This window comes from Monodelphis domestica, chromosome 5 (genome assembly GCF_027887165.1).
Source record: "Monodelphis domestica isolate mMonDom1 chromosome 5, mMonDom1.pri, whole genome shotgun sequence".
Taxonomy (NCBI): Eukaryota; Metazoa; Chordata; class Mammalia; order Didelphimorphia; family Didelphidae; genus Monodelphis; species Monodelphis domestica.
The window spans coordinates 242,810,058-242,828,195 of record NC_077231.1 but is presented as its reverse complement, the minus strand read 5'-3'; positions in this window follow the sequence as shown (position 1 = coordinate 242,828,195).

The window sequence follows — 18,138 nt, the reverse complement described above, 5'->3', positions numbered from 1 at the left end:
AGAGAGGAGCTTGTTCTGCCCAGTCTGGAGTGGCATGCTCTTCTTGGTTCAGCCCAAAGACACAGGCTTCTAAAGGTTAGAATAGTTCTTGTTTGCTTTCTGTGTACTGCTAAGATTCTGAATTAGAACAACGAGAGTAGACGGGAGTGGGACAAACTCTCCGCCAGCCTATAGGGCCAGGCCCTATACTCTGTAGCTAAGGAAAAACTCCAATTCCAACTGGATTATTAAACTTTATATTATTTGAATTCACAGTCAGATAAGTGGACTATCTTTTCTGGTCACAGAGGGACCTGAACTTCAGTTTCAGTCATTCAAAGACAAACCATCCTTATTGGACCCCTGCTGTTTCCTCTCAGCAGGGGGCATCTCCCTGCCTTGCCTCACCAAGCAGTGTTCCCTCTCTCCCCTTAACTCCTCCACACTCCTCCAACCTCCCATTATCCCCCCTGTATTTCAATCTTCCTATTTTCCTTTTCCAATAAATATTACAGTTTTTGGCAGAGCCAGCTAGGTTTTCCAACCTATTTTGTCAAGAATTTGAGAAGTTGGGCCTGCATACATTTCAAAAGCCTGTGTGACTATGAAAAGTAACCATTTTGAGAGCAGTGCTGAGTGCAACTAATCTAACTAATGATACCAAGCCCAAAAGTAACCACTTCTCCTGAAGGGAGGAGGCAACTCTTAAAAGGCCAGACTTAAAAACATTTTTTTCTGTTGCAAAAAGCTTTTCAAGATACAAGAAGGCAAAGAAACTATTACTTGCCATGGGTACTCTAGCCTGGATTGCATATTTCTTTTATATGTTTTTTGACTTATTGTTTGTCACGATTCCGGATTATATTTATTTTCTGCTTAGCATCTATGAAAGTTTGCAATGGCTGAATATAAGTATGTATCGCTTGATTTCATTCATTCCTACATATGTTGGAGCCTTATTTGTAATAACCAAATTATACTATGACCTAAAAATAGTTGTGCATCTAATTTTTGGGAAAAAAGCAAAAGATAATGAAATGGCTATGACGATTTTAGCCATAAAAGAGGGGATGATGCAACTAAAGGAAATGATTAAGCAACTGAGTGAAGAGAAACAATGTGGCAAAGATATTAACACACAACAATACAAACTAAGTAAAGAAGCTATAGAGGGAATCAACCCAATTATCCAAAGCTTGTTGGATCAGAAAATTTTAATCCCAACAATTTCAGAATATAATACACCAATAATACCTATAAAGAAAACAAAATGTGACTCTGAAGGAAAAGTTCAGTGGAGACTGGTCCAAGATTTAAGGGCAGCAAATAACTTTGTGAAAAAGTCTCATGCAGTCATTCCAAGCCCATCTAAAATAATTTCAGAAATCCCAAGTAACTCTAGATATTATACTGTTGTTGATCTGTGTAGTGCTTATTTTAGCATTCAAATTGCAAAGGAAAGCCAAAAAATCTTTGCTTTCACTTTGAATGGGACACAGTGACATGGGGAAGATTACCAATGGGATGCTGTGATAGCCCAACCGCATTTTGCCAAATCTTGCAACAAGATTTACAGAACATCCGATTCAAGGAAAGCAAAATTGTGCACTATGTGGATGACATACTTCTTGCATCCCCCTCTGATAAAGTTTGTTACCAGGACAGTAAAAAACTCCTCCTAGAGCTATATAAGAAAGGTCACAAAGTTTCCAAATCAAAACTACAATGGGTCATGCCTAAAGTGGAATACCTAGGATTTGTCTTGGAAAAGGGGACGAGAAAGATTTCCAAGGAAAGAGTAGAGGACATACTGAAGCTCAGTGTGCCAAAGACTAAGAAACAACTGAGAGCCTTTTTAGGAGTGACAGGTTTCTGTAGACAATGGATCCCAGGCTATAGCCAAATAACAAAATGCCTTATGGACTTAACCAAAAACACAGTCACAGAACCTTTGAAACTAATGAAAGATCACCTCCAAGCCTTGTCACAGCTCAAAGAAGCAATCATAACAGCTCCAGCCTTAGGTATTCCAGACTACAACAAAGAATTCCATCTCTTTGTACATGAAGCAAGAGGCATAGCTTCTGGAGTGTTAGTCCAAACTTTAGGACCAAATTTTAGGTCAGTGGCATATTATAGTACACAGCTAGATATAATTGAGAAAGGAATGATTCCCTATTTGAGAGCAATTGCAGCCATGGCAACCATGATCCAAAAGTCATCTGATTTGGTATTAGGTTCAAAACTTAATGTCTACTCTGCACACCAACTAGAATCCATATCGAAGAAATGTCATTTACAAGCTTGCACACAGCAAAGACTTTCTCAATATGAAATTGTGTTGCTAAGCAACAAAAACATCACTTTGAAATGTTGCCAACCATTGAATCCGGCATCCTTGATTCCAGATTTGCTGTTAGAAGGGAAACCCATACATAATTGCCAAGAAACAATATCATTAGTAGAAAAGCCAAGAAATGATTTAAAAGACGCTCCCCTGGAACAACCCGACATTGAAATGTATACTGATGGTTTGAGCAGGATAGTTAAAGGAGAAAGGTATACTGGAGCAGCAGTAGTAACACTAACAGAGACATTATGGTATGCGTCCTTACCAAAGCACATGAGCGCTCAAGGGGCAGAGCTAGTTGCTTTATTAAATGCTTTGCAAATCAGTAAAGATAAACGGGTCAATATTTACACCGATTCCCAGTATGCATTTTCAGTAATTCATGCCACTGCAGAAATTTGGAAACATAGAGGATTTTTGACAAGTGCAGTTAAAGAGATCGCATATGCCAAACTAATAATGCAACTTCTTGAGGCTGTACAACTTCCCAAGGAAGTGGCAATAATCCACTGTAGATCACACACAGGGGCTAAGGATCATGTGTCTTTAGGAAACCATAGAACTGACGTTACAGCAAAATTTGGAGCTAGAGAAGGACCTTTTCATGTATTGAATTTCTCAATAGTTGAGCAGGACAATCTAACTGATGACTATAATGAGCAGGAAATTCAATCGTGGATAAAGAACTTAGGAGCAAAACAAATAAGAGGAATATGGTTTTCGCAACTAGGCAAGCCCATCCTGCCTAAAAATTTCTTTTATCACATGTGCAATGCAATAAATGCACAAGGACACTGTGGAACCCAAGCTGTGATCGATTCAGTGAGACGATTTTGGACTGCACGAGGAATATCCTAATATGCCATAAGAATTTGTCAAAAATGTAAAATTTGTATGCAATTCAATCAGGGAGTTTATAAGACCAAAGGCTTAGGAGGTCATTCCTTAGCATATACTCCATTTGGATGCATACAGATAGATTTTATCAATATGCCAAAAGACAAAGGGTTTAAGTATTGCCTTGACATCATAGACCGACTGACTAGATGGCCAGAAGTTTTTCCTTCCAAAAAGAACAACGCAGCATTTGTGGTCAAAATCCTATTAAAAGAAATCATACCTAGATATGGGATTCCCTCAAAATTGGACTCAGACTGTCCACTCACTTTACTCAGTCAATATTAAATGAAATTTATAAAAATCTAGGAATACAAGCAACATACCACACACCACATCATCCCCAAAGTTCAGGGCAAGTGGAAAGATTAAATAAAGACATTAAAACATTGATAGGAAAATTTTGTGCAGAAACACACCAAAAATGGACAAACATTCTGCCATTAGTTCTGTTCCATCTTAAAACACGACCCAGTGGAGTTTTGCACATCTCTCCATTTGAGATGCTATATGGACACGCAATTTGGCAAGGAAGGACTTGTAAACCAGCTTACATTGCCATGATAGGTGGAGATTGTCAATTAACAAAATATATACAAGCTTTACAGACAAGAATAGCAGAATTGCACGAAATGGGCTTGATACAACAAACAGTACCTCTGGATTACAATTTGCACAACATCAAACCAGAAGACTTAGTATACTTAAAAAATTTCAATAGAAAATTGGCTACAGACATAAAATGGACTGGACCACATGAAGCATTGCTTACTACCCCAACAGCTATAAAAGTTGCAGGGAAAGACTCATGGTTTCACTGTTCCCATGTGAAACCAGAAAAAGTTCAACACCATTGTAACAGACATCGAAGATAATTAGACAACAGATAGTGCTGAGAAATGAAAACAAAAACTGATTAACATAAAAAGCACACCACAAAGAAATAATAGTGACACATAATGTTTGAGACAACTTTCCAGCCCAGAGGAAAAGCAACCCAGAGGAAAAGCAACCCAGAGGAAAAGCATCCCAGAGGAAAAGCATCCCAGAGGAAAAGATTTTAAACCAGCCCAGAGGAAAAGCATCAAGAAAAGATGCTAGAGACAAGAAATGAAAAAAAAAAGCTGAAATGGACAGCTAAGACTATGAACTTTGTAAATGGGTTTATATAAGAAGAGGACAGATCAAAAATGAGATCTATATGTAAGACTGAGTGTGTTGAAATAATAAAACAAAAGTAATTTCACATATTAGGGAAATAGCATGCATCACTACATAACATGGAAGAAAGAAGAGATCCATCAGTCAACATGAGAAGTGGAAATCTGAAGAAACTTGATAAGTATTAAATCAACACAACACTATTAGACACAGAACACAAAATCACAAACTGACAAGTGTCTGAAATTGTATTTATGCAAAATGTAAATATGTATATAGTTAGTTCCATAAGGTCTTAGGCAAATAGAAAGATCAATAGATATTTCTATTTGATTGACTCATGATGTGGAACAATGTATATTGTTGTATTATATGTAAATATTTCTATAAATAGTATATTAGTTTTAGTTAACTTAGAGTATTAGCAGTAAGATTCAAATTTCTTGTAATAGTTTGTTCAACATTTTTTGTACTGAATTTATTGTAAAATCCAAAAATACCCTTGCCCAAACTTTCCTGCTAAGAATTCCTTAGAGTAGATTTACTAAATTAATAACTATCATATAAAAATGTGACCTTGGGAAGGTAACAACAAAAAAAGGGGACGATTGTAGAAAGGAAACAAGACTGACAGTTTGTGGGGGAAGGGCCCAACTGGGAGTGGCAGTTGGGTCTTGTGACTAGCACTTCCTTCCTGCCGGGTGGGACTTGCTTCCGGGTGTCGGAGGAGAGAGGAGCTTGTTCAACCCAGTCTGGAGTGGCATGTTCTTCTTGGTTCAGCCCAAAGACACAGGCTTCTAAAGGTTAGAATAGTTCTTGTTTGCTTTCTGTGTACTGCTAAGATTCTGAATTAGAACAACGAGAGTAGACGGGAGTGGGACAAACTCTCCGCCAGCCTATAGGGCCAGGCCCTATACTCTGTAGCTAAGGAAAAACTCCAATTCCAACTGGATTATTAAACTTTATATTATTTGAATTCACAGTCAGATAAGTGGACTATCTTTTCTGGTCACAGAGGGACCTGAACTTCAGTTTCAGTCATTCAAAGACAAACCATCCTTATTGGACCCCTGCTGTTTCCTCTCAGCAGGGGGCATCTCCCTGCCTTGCCTCACCAAGCAGTGTTCCTTCTCTCCCCTTAACTCCTCCACACTCCTCCAACCTCCCATTATCCCCCCTGTATTTCAATCTTCCTATTTTCCTTTCCTAATAAATATTATACCTATGAATGATATAATTCACTTTTCATAGTATGAGAATACTTTTAAACAATCCACACTTATTAGGTTGTAAGACAACTATATTATCTTTATAGAACACATTAGCCCATGCTGTTTGGGCCACTTTAACTACTCTGTTTATGTGCATTTACATTTCTAATAATTCAATTAAGAAGAACTTTGCCTTTCATCTCATTTAGCCAATTATTTTGAAATTGAATATAAAAGGGATAGGTATGAAGAACTGTTAAACTAGCTAGTACAACAGATAGAGCTCTGGGCCCAAAGACAGAAAGACTTTAGTTGAAATCCAGCTCAGACACTTAACAGCAATGGCACCTGGACATGTGACTTAACCCTGTTTTCTTCAGTTGCATAATCTACAAAATGAACTGGAGAAAGGAATGGCAAACTACCCAGTATCTTTGAGGGAAAAAAAAGGGAGTGGTACACAGCATTAGACATGACTGAAAAGATTAAGCAACAAGTGATCTGAGGAAAAGAAGAAATACAGACAGAATGTGTAAAAGATCTCTTCTCCACTCCTGATGAAGGCATGTTATAGAAAAATCAGCAAAGAATGTTGCAAGATAAACCAAACACCTGCCTAATCAGAAAGAAGGGAAAGCTCATTTAAAACTGGCACGTCATCAGCTCAAGAGTGAGATTCAATCAGCAGACAATAGAAAGGAGTTCCTCTCCCCAGCACCATGGAATCATTGCTTCCACTTGCTTGCTATTTTTACAGTTAGGATTTTTACAGGTTTATGTATGCCTTGCATAAGGCAAATTGTTTACTGCTACAGTTCTATCTCTGAGGGCTTAATTGGAAAAAAAAAAGCACTTGTTCTTGTCTCTATAATGACACTAGTTATAAACCAGTTTGAGAATTTATAGACAATTCTTAAGTATGACCAAGTTGCCACTTTCCATCAGAAGAGTCCCCAATGCAAAGACACTCCAGTGGTAAGTACCATTCCCCTTTAGTCTAAAACTTAGTCCTACTTCATTATCATAACACAGTATCTTATCCTTTTAAGCAGACTGCAGAGACAATTGAATAAATCAATCAACCCACCCTTCTTAAATATTCAAGTTGTCCCAAAGTCTTAGTACAGTTGCACCTCATCATTTCCTTCCCAGCTGATATCTTGGATTTCATCATGGTTTCCAGTAATGTCTTCCTGCAAAATTGCATCAGCTCTAAAACCCATACCTCTTCCTTTCCAACTGGCTCTGAGATCCCTTCCTTCATCTGATTTGAAAAGGATAGAAGATGAACATGGAGAACTTCTCTCAGAAACTACCCCATTTAAGAAAGAGACCTGGTATACATCTCATCATTTCCCATCAGGCTGCAGGCCTTCATCATGCATCAAACCAAGTATTCCCCTCTGATTTCCTTTGCAGCTTCTTTCTATATTTTGTCTTCCCCTTCGAGATTATGGACTCTTTGAGGCCAAGGCCATCTTTTCACTTTCTTCCTATCTCAAGGGGTTAGCACAGTGCCTAACAAACATCAAGTACTAAATAAATGTTTATTGAATATTTGATGATTTCATAACCTTAGAAATATAAATGCTATAGATACAAAAAAATTTGGAAGGGTTAGCTACTTAATATTTTAACAGCTAGTATTTTTTTTTTAATTTCAATATATCGATCATCTCATTTCAAACACTGGTGCTTAACAGGATGGTGATTTTCCATCAGGAAGCTAATAGGATTAGAGTAAGGATTCAAATCCAGAACTCTCCTAATCAAAGTTCACTTGTCTTTCTGTTATGCCACGTTGTCTCTAGATATCAGATATTTCAGCAGTCTCCAAGGGAAAAAACTCAACAAATGGATAAAGTGAAGGGTCTTTTTTCATGTTCACATCATGGTGAGGAGAGGAAAGAAAGGGAAAAGCATGCTTTACATTACTGCATTTTCAGAAATTAAAAATTCCTTTGTTTGAAAATGGAGGTGATTTATTTTAAATGGTCTAGATTAGAGCCAATAAATGAGTGAATTCAATTATCTCTTGCCTAACAAATATATGGGGGCAATTTCACCAACTTCCTTGCTCTTTGCACATTTTAGGATTTATCCTCTATGGCAGGTTCACTCACATTCCACTAACCTGCTCATTATTTGGAATATTTCTCTCTCAGGACCTTTGAGATAAACCTTGTGTGTTTTGTTTTGTTTTGTTTTTCATTCCAAATATCATCCAAAGAATTGGCCAGGTTTTTTGACCCTTAAGCATAACTGTGGCTTCAGGTAGTTGCCTGAAGGTAGGTCACTAAAAATCAAAACATATATGAGGCCATTTTCCTCCCATTTTTATTAACTTGCTATACATTCCAAGATGTAGTCATTTGTTCAAATAGCATGCCTAGAGTGTAGAATGCAAATCGTAAGATTTAGAGGCCTCATTCTATTCAGGCCTATATGAATGTGCACTTATTTTTTATTCTTCTTCTTTAGACTGTCCTGAATGAGTCAGTTATGACTATCCAAATCAGGTTCTCTAGCTATGACTAATCTTCAATAACAAGCAAAATAAAACATGCAAGTCAAAGAGACACTGTATTTAGGAACTGGAGAAGGCTTCATAAAATGCACTGGGAAAACTGATGCGGAGACATATTAAACATTCCCTTTTTTAATCATTTGTATTTGAATAACTTATTTAAAATATGAAAAATTACAGGAGTTGAATAAATAAAAATGATAATTCAAAGTTTATTAGATTGTATCTGCATAAGGAAACAACTAAGACGTCATAGATAATTTCTAGGATGTTCTCTGAGTAAAAGGTGGAGTTAATTGACTTGCCCAAAGTCCAATAGTAAGACCTGAACTCAGGTCTTTCTGATTCCAAAGTTCATTTATCTCTTCCAGTACAAGAATATGAAAGAGTGATTCCAACTGGGTGATGCAGACACTAAAGACTAAAGAATTCAAGAGATGAAAAGGTATCTGAGGGCTAGAGGTATGCTAGGAAAGCTTCACATAGATGGGAAGACTTGCATTTCATATTGATGAAAAGGACTGAAATAATAATAAAAAAAACCTGAGGGGCATTTCATGGTTTGTTTCAGTTTTAGGGTAGCTGGAGGAAAACTTGGTAGTTACATATCAGTAATTTGTTTGAAATTAATTTCATAGAACTTCCTACAAGCAATGAGATATTGAGCAACCAATCTAGAGACACATAGCCAGCATGTGAGGCGTCATTTAAACTCAGGTCTTTCAAACTCCAAAGCTGGCCATCTATCCACTATGCCAGTTCACCTCTCTGGCCTCTATATGCAGTTATGTAAATTAAACAAACTCATTTTTCTTTTGACTTGTAATTAATCATTATTATCATTAACTGTGTGAAGCAACAGCTTTTTGTATAATGGAGCCATTCTTTAAATGTTGCTGTTGTTCAGTTTCAGTCATGTCCATCTCTTCATGACCCCATTGGGAGTTTTCTTGGTAAAGATCCCGAGGTGGTTGGTCATTTCCTTCTCCAGCTCATTTTATGAATTTTAAAATAAAACTGAAGCAAACAAGATTAAGTAACTTGTCTAGGGTCACATAGCCATTAGGTTTCTGAATCTTACTTATCTAGGCACTGTGCTAAACACTGGAGATATAAGGGAATGTACAAGCCAAATTTTAACTGATTAAGATGAATCTTCTCGATTTGAAACCCAATGTTTGCATAATCAATATTGGTTCTCATGGGCTTCATGTCCATTTGTTTGGCCATTTTTACTACATTCCTGTTTTGAATTAAGAAAGTATTTATAAAACCATGATCATAGTCTTTCCTTTAGTAGTATCAAAAGTTAACTTGATAGCCATTTAAAAATTGGCATTATTATACAAAGTTTAAAAGTGAATTAATTATTATATACATGTGTGTATATGTACATAGAAAGTATCAGAGAAAGAGACAGACATACAGAGATAGATTAATTCATACCAGCTTCACAACAACCCTTTCTGTCAAGTCTATTACAAATATTATTATCCCATCTTTATATCTGAGGAAATTGAACCACAGAGAACCTGAGGAACTTCCCTTAGAGTTGTACAGCTGCTAAGTACTAGGAGCAAGATTTGGATCTATTTCATCTTGTCACCAAGTCCAGCATTCCATCTACTATGTTATGGTGGCCCTCAATGTGCTCACAGTATTGAGCAGGTGGAATTACACAGAATGATTTCCAGCTTTCTACAGTATTGACTTTCCTGCCACACATAGGAATGCAAGGCTTTTAGGCCAATATAGAAACATGTTCAGAAGGTTTTTTTTTCTTCTTGAAAACAGGAAAATTCAGTGATATTACATTGAGTATAAGTCAATTTCCGATCAATATATTGAATATCTATTATAAAGTCCAAGGAACTGAATCAAGAACTAAAGAGAGTATACAGTTGGAAAAGCAATCAAACCTGTCTTGCAGGAGGTTATAAATCTGTAAAGGGCTTACAACCTCTCCTGTGGAATTGAGGGAACAAAATGCATAGAGAACCCAAGTGCCATAACTATTTGTGTAATTATATTAAGCTATCTACAAAGTCCTTAGTTTAAGAGTGGCTAATAGTTGATTGTCTGTGGAAACCAATTAGACATCAGTGAAGTTTAACAAAGTTGGTATTGCCAGCATGTCTATCAGATTTTCAGGTCACATTTTAATTGCTTGCTGGTTGCCAGAATATGATTCCTGAATTCAGAGAAAATCATTAGACAGTACAAATGAATTGTCAGATTGAAACATCTATCATTAAAATTTCATGCTCACTAACATTAATTTCTCATGTAGGCAGTTGCAGAAAGGGGAGCGGGAGAAAAGCTGTGTACAGGCTTTTTGTATAGAGTTGTTTTCCATTTTTCTCTTCATTACAGCAACAGTGACTGATAGAATTATTCTGTTATCTCCACAAACATGAGCAGCCTTATGCAATTTTAATTTTGACAATGAAGTCCAGACTGAGTTGTCTAGATGACTCAGACCAGGAATATGAACTTATTTTTCTAGTGTTAGAAACAGTGAGGCTCACAGCACCTATTTATTTAGCATCAGTTGCTTCCAATATGGGACTATTTAATTTTTTTAATGCTTTCTTGTAAACAGAAGAAGTCCCAAAGCCCAAGATCAATTCATTCCCCCTTCCCAGTTGTAATTACAAACTGCAAATCTCGTTTTCTAAAGCCTGACCCAGTTTTTTCAATAATAATAATATACATAAATATGTCTTTTCCACTACCCACCCCCATCTTCCTTACCATATTGCTGAATTGTGTTCCTTAGAGTTGTCATTTAAAGGACAGCCTCTGTTTAATTTTCTGGCTGATGTTGCATTATTACACATTCAGGATTAGGAAAATTTTCATTTCCTAATATAAATATGTAGGCAAAAGGGTAGTTTGATTTCCAGAGGTTTACATATAAATCAAAAAGCTCATTTCCACACCTTTTTTCCCATATCCATTTAAAGAAAAACCAGATTTATTTTTTTAGAAATAGTCAAAAAAAGAAAATGAGTGAAATTCTGTTTTCTCTCCTAGACTGTTTCACTTGAACTTCAACTTAAAATTAACTTGTCAGGATCTTAAACAAAATATGGGTGTGTCCCCAAGAGAAATTACCAGGAGATTCATTTTTGAAGCACATTCAAAGAAGTTGTCTTTGTCCTGACACATTCTAGATGAAATACAAGAGGTATAATACTGATGTTACAGAACTAGGAAGTATGGGTGAAAAAAAATGTTGAAAGTTATTAAATTTCCAAATGGGCACTGCTTTCTTTCTGTTTGGATTAGGGAGGGACATAACAAAGAATAAATGTTTTTGGATGAAGTAAAAAAAGATGGTGATTTGAGTACAAGGACTTTCCTCTGTATTCTATCTGTTATTGTTGTGCTTCTTCCTGCTTCTCACTGTTTCCCTCTTCTATCCCAGCTCCATTTAAAACTGTTTTTAAACTGTTTCTGACCCTTTACTTGCTTCAAATTATCTGCTTAGAGTAGAAATTGCAGGCAACTAAAAGGTGAAGTTCCAACCACTTGTTTTATAATAACTGCCCCCCCTTCCCAACCTTTGCCTTATCAATCTGTCATCTTTATAGAGAACAATTCTAAAGCATAGGAATGATCCTATGATTCTCCTAGTTTAAGATTCTACTGATTTTTTGGTGGAGTTGTAAATTGATCCAACCATTCTGGAGGGCAATTTGGAACTATGCTCAAAGGGTGACAAAAGAATGTCTACCCTTTGATCCAGCCATAGCACTGCTGGGTATATACCCCAAAGACATAATAAGGAAAAAGACTTGTACAAGAATATTCATAGCTGCACTCTTTGTGGTGGCCAAAATTTGGAAAATGAGGGGATGTCCTTCAATTGGGGAATGGCTGAACAAATTGTGGTATATGTTGGTGATGGAATACTATTGTGCTAAAAGGAATAATAAAGTGGAGGAATTCCATGGAGTCTGGAACAACCTCCAGGAAGTGATGCAGAGTGAGAGGAGCAGAACCAGGAGAACATTGTACACAGAGACCGATACACTGTGGTACAATAGAATGTAATGGACTTCCCCATTAGTGTCAATGCAGTGACCCTGAACAACCTGCAGGTATCTATGAAAAAACAACAACAACAACAATATCTACAAGCAGAGGACAAACTGTAGGAACAAAAACACCAAAGAAAGGCAATTGCTTGATTACAGGGGCTGAGGGGATATGATTGGGGATGTAGACTCTAAATGAACATCCTAGTGCAAATACCAACAACATGGAAATGGGTTCAGATCAAGGACACATGTGATACCCAGTATAATTGCACATGGGCTATGGGAGGGGTGATGGGAGGAGAGGGAGGAAAAGAAAATGATTTTTGCATTCAATGAATAATGCTTGAAATTGACCAAATAAAAATAATGTTTAAAATAAAAAAAATTCTACTAACTTCTACTTTCATTAGAAAAAATTCTAGCAGTTTCTGGTTCTAAATGGTTTTTTTTGTTTACTTAAATTTCCTTGTCAGAGCAATAATAGTGATAATGATAACTGCCTTTTATATAGTGCCAGTTATGTGCCAGGAAACCTAAGAAAAGGGTTGCTCCCCCCCCAAAAAAAAAAGAAACAAAAAGAAAAGAAGCACTTTGAATTTTTTTAATTCTCAGAATGAAGAGAAGACAAGAAAGTAAAAGTAGATGTAACATCTTTGAAAATTACATATTTAACTTTTATACTTTTAAAATAGCAAGAAGTTCAAAGTCAAGAGGGCAGAGAAGATAGGTAGATTCAAATGAACTCTACCAAATACCCTCCCAACATCATTGATATAATGACTCAAAATGAATTTGGGAAAGACAGAATCCAGGACAGACAGAATCCACAGAAGGATTGGGTAAAACAATTTTTTCAGGCAAAAACAACATAAAAGTCCACTGGGATGGAAGTAGAGCACAAAGCAGAACATGAAGGTAAGCACCATCTAATAAAGACAGAACAGGTTTACAGATGGATGAATGAGGAAAAACAGTTTCTAGAGGTCTCAGTCACAGATGGAAATGGAGGTTGGTTCAGAAAGAAATAATAGACATCTCTTTGCTATTTCTGGGTGTAAAATTGTCATATTGCTCATATACAGACCCAGGTCACAGTCCTGGTCATGGTCCCAGGACAAGGAGGAACACTAGCATGCACCAGTATTTTGGCTAGAGGATAACAGGTGAGTCTAGTCATAGTTCCTAGATGGAAAAGAATGCTTGTGGCTGATCACAGCCCAGAACACAGGCTAAAACAGTGGTTCTCAACCTTTCTAATGCCATGACCCCACAATACAGTTCCCCGAAATAAAAAAATTATTTTGGTGGCTACTTCAAAACTGTAATTTTGCTACAGTTATGATTCAGAATATAACACCTGATATGCATTATGTATTCTCATTGTTACAAATTGAGAGGTTGAGAACCACTGGGCTAGGAGAATATTAAACACATATCTCCTTGGATCATATCAACTTTGAAGAAATGAAAACATATGGATCCCCAGAGCTAGTGCTGAAGGAAGCTACAGAAAGATTGTGAAGCATGGAACAGGGCTCCCTTCAACACATGAAAGGAGCTTATCTGTAACAATTTTTTTAGTGGAAAGACATGAAAAAAGCTGGAAAATGAACAAACAACAACAACAAAAGAAACATAGCATTGTAAAAATAGACTCAAACTCTGGACTTCAATCCCCACAAGCCCTTGCTCCACTTCCCCAAGATGCTTTGTAATCTCACAGAATTCTGAGGTGGGCCAAGATCGAGAAGGGATTTAACCTGATTGCAAAGGCTTTTGTGGTCTCTTTTGGACTTCCGTTTTGGAGCAGACGTGGCTCTTTCCATAATGTAGATGAGGTCTTATCTAGGCCTCTCTGGCCTAGGCAGGTTTTTCTTATCCTGTATTTTCTTTAACCCTTAACTTTTAATAAACCTCTAAAAAATATAATACTCCTTGCAGAGAGAAACTAATTTCTACCTGCCTCAGATGCCTCAGTCTCCCCTAAATTTTAATCTTAACAGTTGGCATAACCACTTCAGGAAAACGAAATATCTCAATCTTCTGATTTCTTTTCTGATCTTTAGTTCAGCTTTTAATATCTAGTGCCTAGAAATTTTTTTTTGAGCCACATTTCTCTGGCCAAGTTTTTTTTTTTTTTTTTAACCCTTGCAAAGCTGCTGCTTGTTCCAGCCATTAGCTCCCAGCCCTGCCTGCCTGCCTGCCTGCCTGCTGCTGCCATCTGCTTTGGACTGCCCACCCTGGCTGCCCACTCTGCTTGGCCCTGCTTGTCTGGGCTCCAGCTCTGGCCCCGGCCCTGCCTACCCCAGCAGTCTTTCTCTCGCTCACCTGGCCCACCTGATTCAGCCAAGATTGCAATCACCTGGTGACCTGCATGCCCAACAAACCCAGATCCTTGGCTGGTAACAAAACGGGGAGGTATTGGCTCCATGTGGGCGGCCTGGGCTCCACGTGGCCTGGGGAAAGAGGAGGTATCAGAGCAGGGGAGAGAGAAAAAGGGAGAGAAGAAACAGACTTTTCAAACAGAAACTTAAAAAGCAATGGGCTGTTTAAAAGAATACCTTTTGACTGTTCTGCTAATTTTACTGATTCCACCTGCATGCCAGAAGAAAGATTCAGCCCAAAGATTCAACTTTGAAGGGGCAAATGGGTGGCTCAGGGAACTGATAGCCAGGACTTAAGACATGCAGTACTGGGTTAAAATCTGGTCTCAGATACTTCCCAGCTGTGGGGCCCTGGATGGGTCCCTTAACCCCCATTGCCTAACCATTACCACTCTGCTTTCAGACAATAGACATTTAAATGGATAATTAATTAAAAGAAAACAAAAACACACACACACACACCTAAGGAACTTTAAAGACTGGAGGTTATGATTTTAAGGCATTTCAGACTCCAATGATTTATAAAAAAAATCTATGTATTCTATTGCATTTTTCCTTACTGTTTTGTTTAAGGTTTAACTTTGTGATTTTAAGTTTATATATTACTAGATTCAATATTATTCTGTTACACTGAAGGTTGATTGAATTTATTTTGAATGTACTGAGTTTTGAAATTCTGTTGTTTTTCCCCTATAACTATTGAACAAATGTTATTGTAATTAAGCCCATTATGAAAAAAAAAGCTTTTTTCTATTTTGCTTTTGTAAATTGTCACATAGAGGATGGATGGACATCAGAACTGGTTACAACTGTATAACAACCTTTGGAAAATTTAATATGCTAAATATCTCAAATGATTTTAAGGGTTTTTTAAATATGAATTTTGTAATTTTTTAACAATCTCTGGTCTTTTTTGCCTGCCCCTACCACGAGGTAAGGCCAATTCTAGATGAAGTGAAATATATTTTATAAACCCCAACATTCCCACATGTGAATGGAAGTTGGGAAGTTAATCTCAGGGCATTTGTACCCCTAAAAAGCCTCCAAAAAAGGAGCACCCCTTTATTTATACTCTTCAGCTCACTAGTTTACTTGCACCAGAATGATATATAGATTATAGATTTCTTGATTATGTTCTTAATCCAAGATGAGTTTTACTTTGTTTAAAAATATGTTTATTACCAAGGTTGAAAGATTGCTACATTTGTAAAAAAAAAGTGTGACAAATGTCCATCATTTCATAGGTTTTTTTTTTAAATGCCATACAGCAACTTATGTGAAATATGATAGTGTGATTGTTTGCTATTGTAATTAATTGGGCTATTGAGAATTTTGGGGATATTGATATCTACATATTTGTACTACTGTTCAATTCATTTGCCTCATACTTACAGTGGAGCATGGCCAGATATTAAGAGAAAATGGATCTCATTTTTGGTGAGAAAGCCCTGTAATCTTTATTTTCTTAGCTGACACAATGTGTCAATGATTATAAGCTACATTCTTGAATTTTAAAGCTCTTTTATTATTATATTTTCTTGCATGTGCAATATACTATTTCAGTTTTTTTTCTCTCTTTTTTATATTTCAAGCACATGTCACCAGCATTAAGATTTTATTTAACACTTTACTTTTCAGTACTACAAGTTTAAGATACATTTGCTAATGCATGCCCTAAAAAGCTAGAGACTATAAAAACAATGCCACTAATTATTTAAAAATTATGGGACTTTGCTTAATGATTCTATCTGATTCCAGGACAAGATATACACGCAAGAGCCATTGCACAGTGCCAAAGAAAACCCAATCCAGGATGGATTGATGCACTTCTAGGCCAATACAAAGGTCTTGAACCTAGTGTGAAGACTGGAGGTTACTGTGTTTAACATTGTTAGACATAGGCTTTCCTTGTGTCCACACTCACTCTGAAGATACTCACAGATGAGTATCCTGGAAACCTTGGCTCCTATAATCTGGTCCCCTTTTTTGCCTCTCATAGTGCGGTACCTTTCTGTAGTCCTGGCTACTGACTGGGTAAATGCATCATTGCTTAGATCATTTTGATTGGGCCCTGCTTCAAGGACCTGTTATAGATTTATTTTTCTTTTACTTGGAATTTTTACACATAAGACTTTGATAGTCTATATTTTCATCCAGAATTTTTTTTTCTTCTTGATTTTTCTGATGTTTTTGTTAATTTCTCTTACCAATTGATTTATATACCTCATACCTCAGCCATGCATCCCTAAGTGATGCTGTATTTGTCAATCACCCTCTTAATGGGGGAATGTAAAAAATATCATTATTTAAATTGCAAAGTTTAAATTCCTTTTGAGAAGAAGAAGATGATACTTCTCTGAATCCAGAAACTAAACTGTTGGAGAAGACATAATGAAGATGCCACCAGACCATAAGCTGCACAAAAATGAACTTTGGGTGTAGTTGATTGAACATTTATTTGTATGTATACTTTCATACCAAAGGGGACTGCCCCCTAACTGGCTTTTTGTCAATGCGTCTAGCAATTGTTTTTTTTTTTCTCTTATCCTCAAATTACTGTAATGTTTAAGTTGATTATGTTTTCATGATCCTTTTTGGGGATACTTGTCTTCCCAATAACGATCTAATGGGAGAATGTAAAAATAGACTCGAACTCTGGACTTCAATCCCCACAGGCTCTTGCTCCACTTCCCCAAGATGCTTTGTAATCTCTCGGAATTCTGAGGTGGGCCAAGATCGAGAGGTCTTATCTAGGCCTCTCTGGCCTAGGCAGGTTTTTCTCATCCTGTATTTTCTTTAACCCTTAACTTTTAATAAACTTCTAAAAATATAATACTCCTTGCAGAGAGAAACTGATTTCTACCTGCCTCAGTCTCCCCTAAATTTTAATCTTAACAGCATATAGACTTATTTTGGTTGCAGAGAAGACCAATATGCAAACTCAGAAAAAGACAACAAAATCAATAATGCTGAATATAAAGCCTCTAAGAAAAATATGAGGAAAGAGGGTGGAGTCAAGAGAATGGAGTAGAAGTAGGGAAGATCTAAACCACCATGAGAATCCCCTCTAACCAATCTTAAAATAAATCTATAAAATTAATACAGAAGTGAAAGAATCAACAAGGAAACAGAGTGAAGCAACGTTTATGCATAGCATGACTTGAAAGGTAGCCAGAGGGAGTCTGGATCACTGGGGTGAGAGGAGAGTACATCAAGCAAGAGATTACCACAAGGAGTAAGGAACAAGCCAATAGGAAGCCCCTCTCCAACCCACATCAACAGTTCTATTCTGAGCCTGAACCTAAGCCAACATCTAAATCCTGAGATCCTACCTAAGTCAAGAATAGTGTAACCCAATACATATCACTGTTCCAAGCAAACCTGTGGTAAGGTCCAGAATTCCAGCCCAGGGAACTCTATTTATCACTCTATGTCAGTGTAAAACCAGAGCTGGGTTCTGAGAAAGTTGGGGCAATCTCCAGATTGGTAGCCTGTGGGAGCTCAGACAAAGCTGGCCCTTACCAAAGCTCAAGGTGGAGCCCTAGGGCAGGACAGTAAGAGCAGATCTGATCAAGCAAAGAGG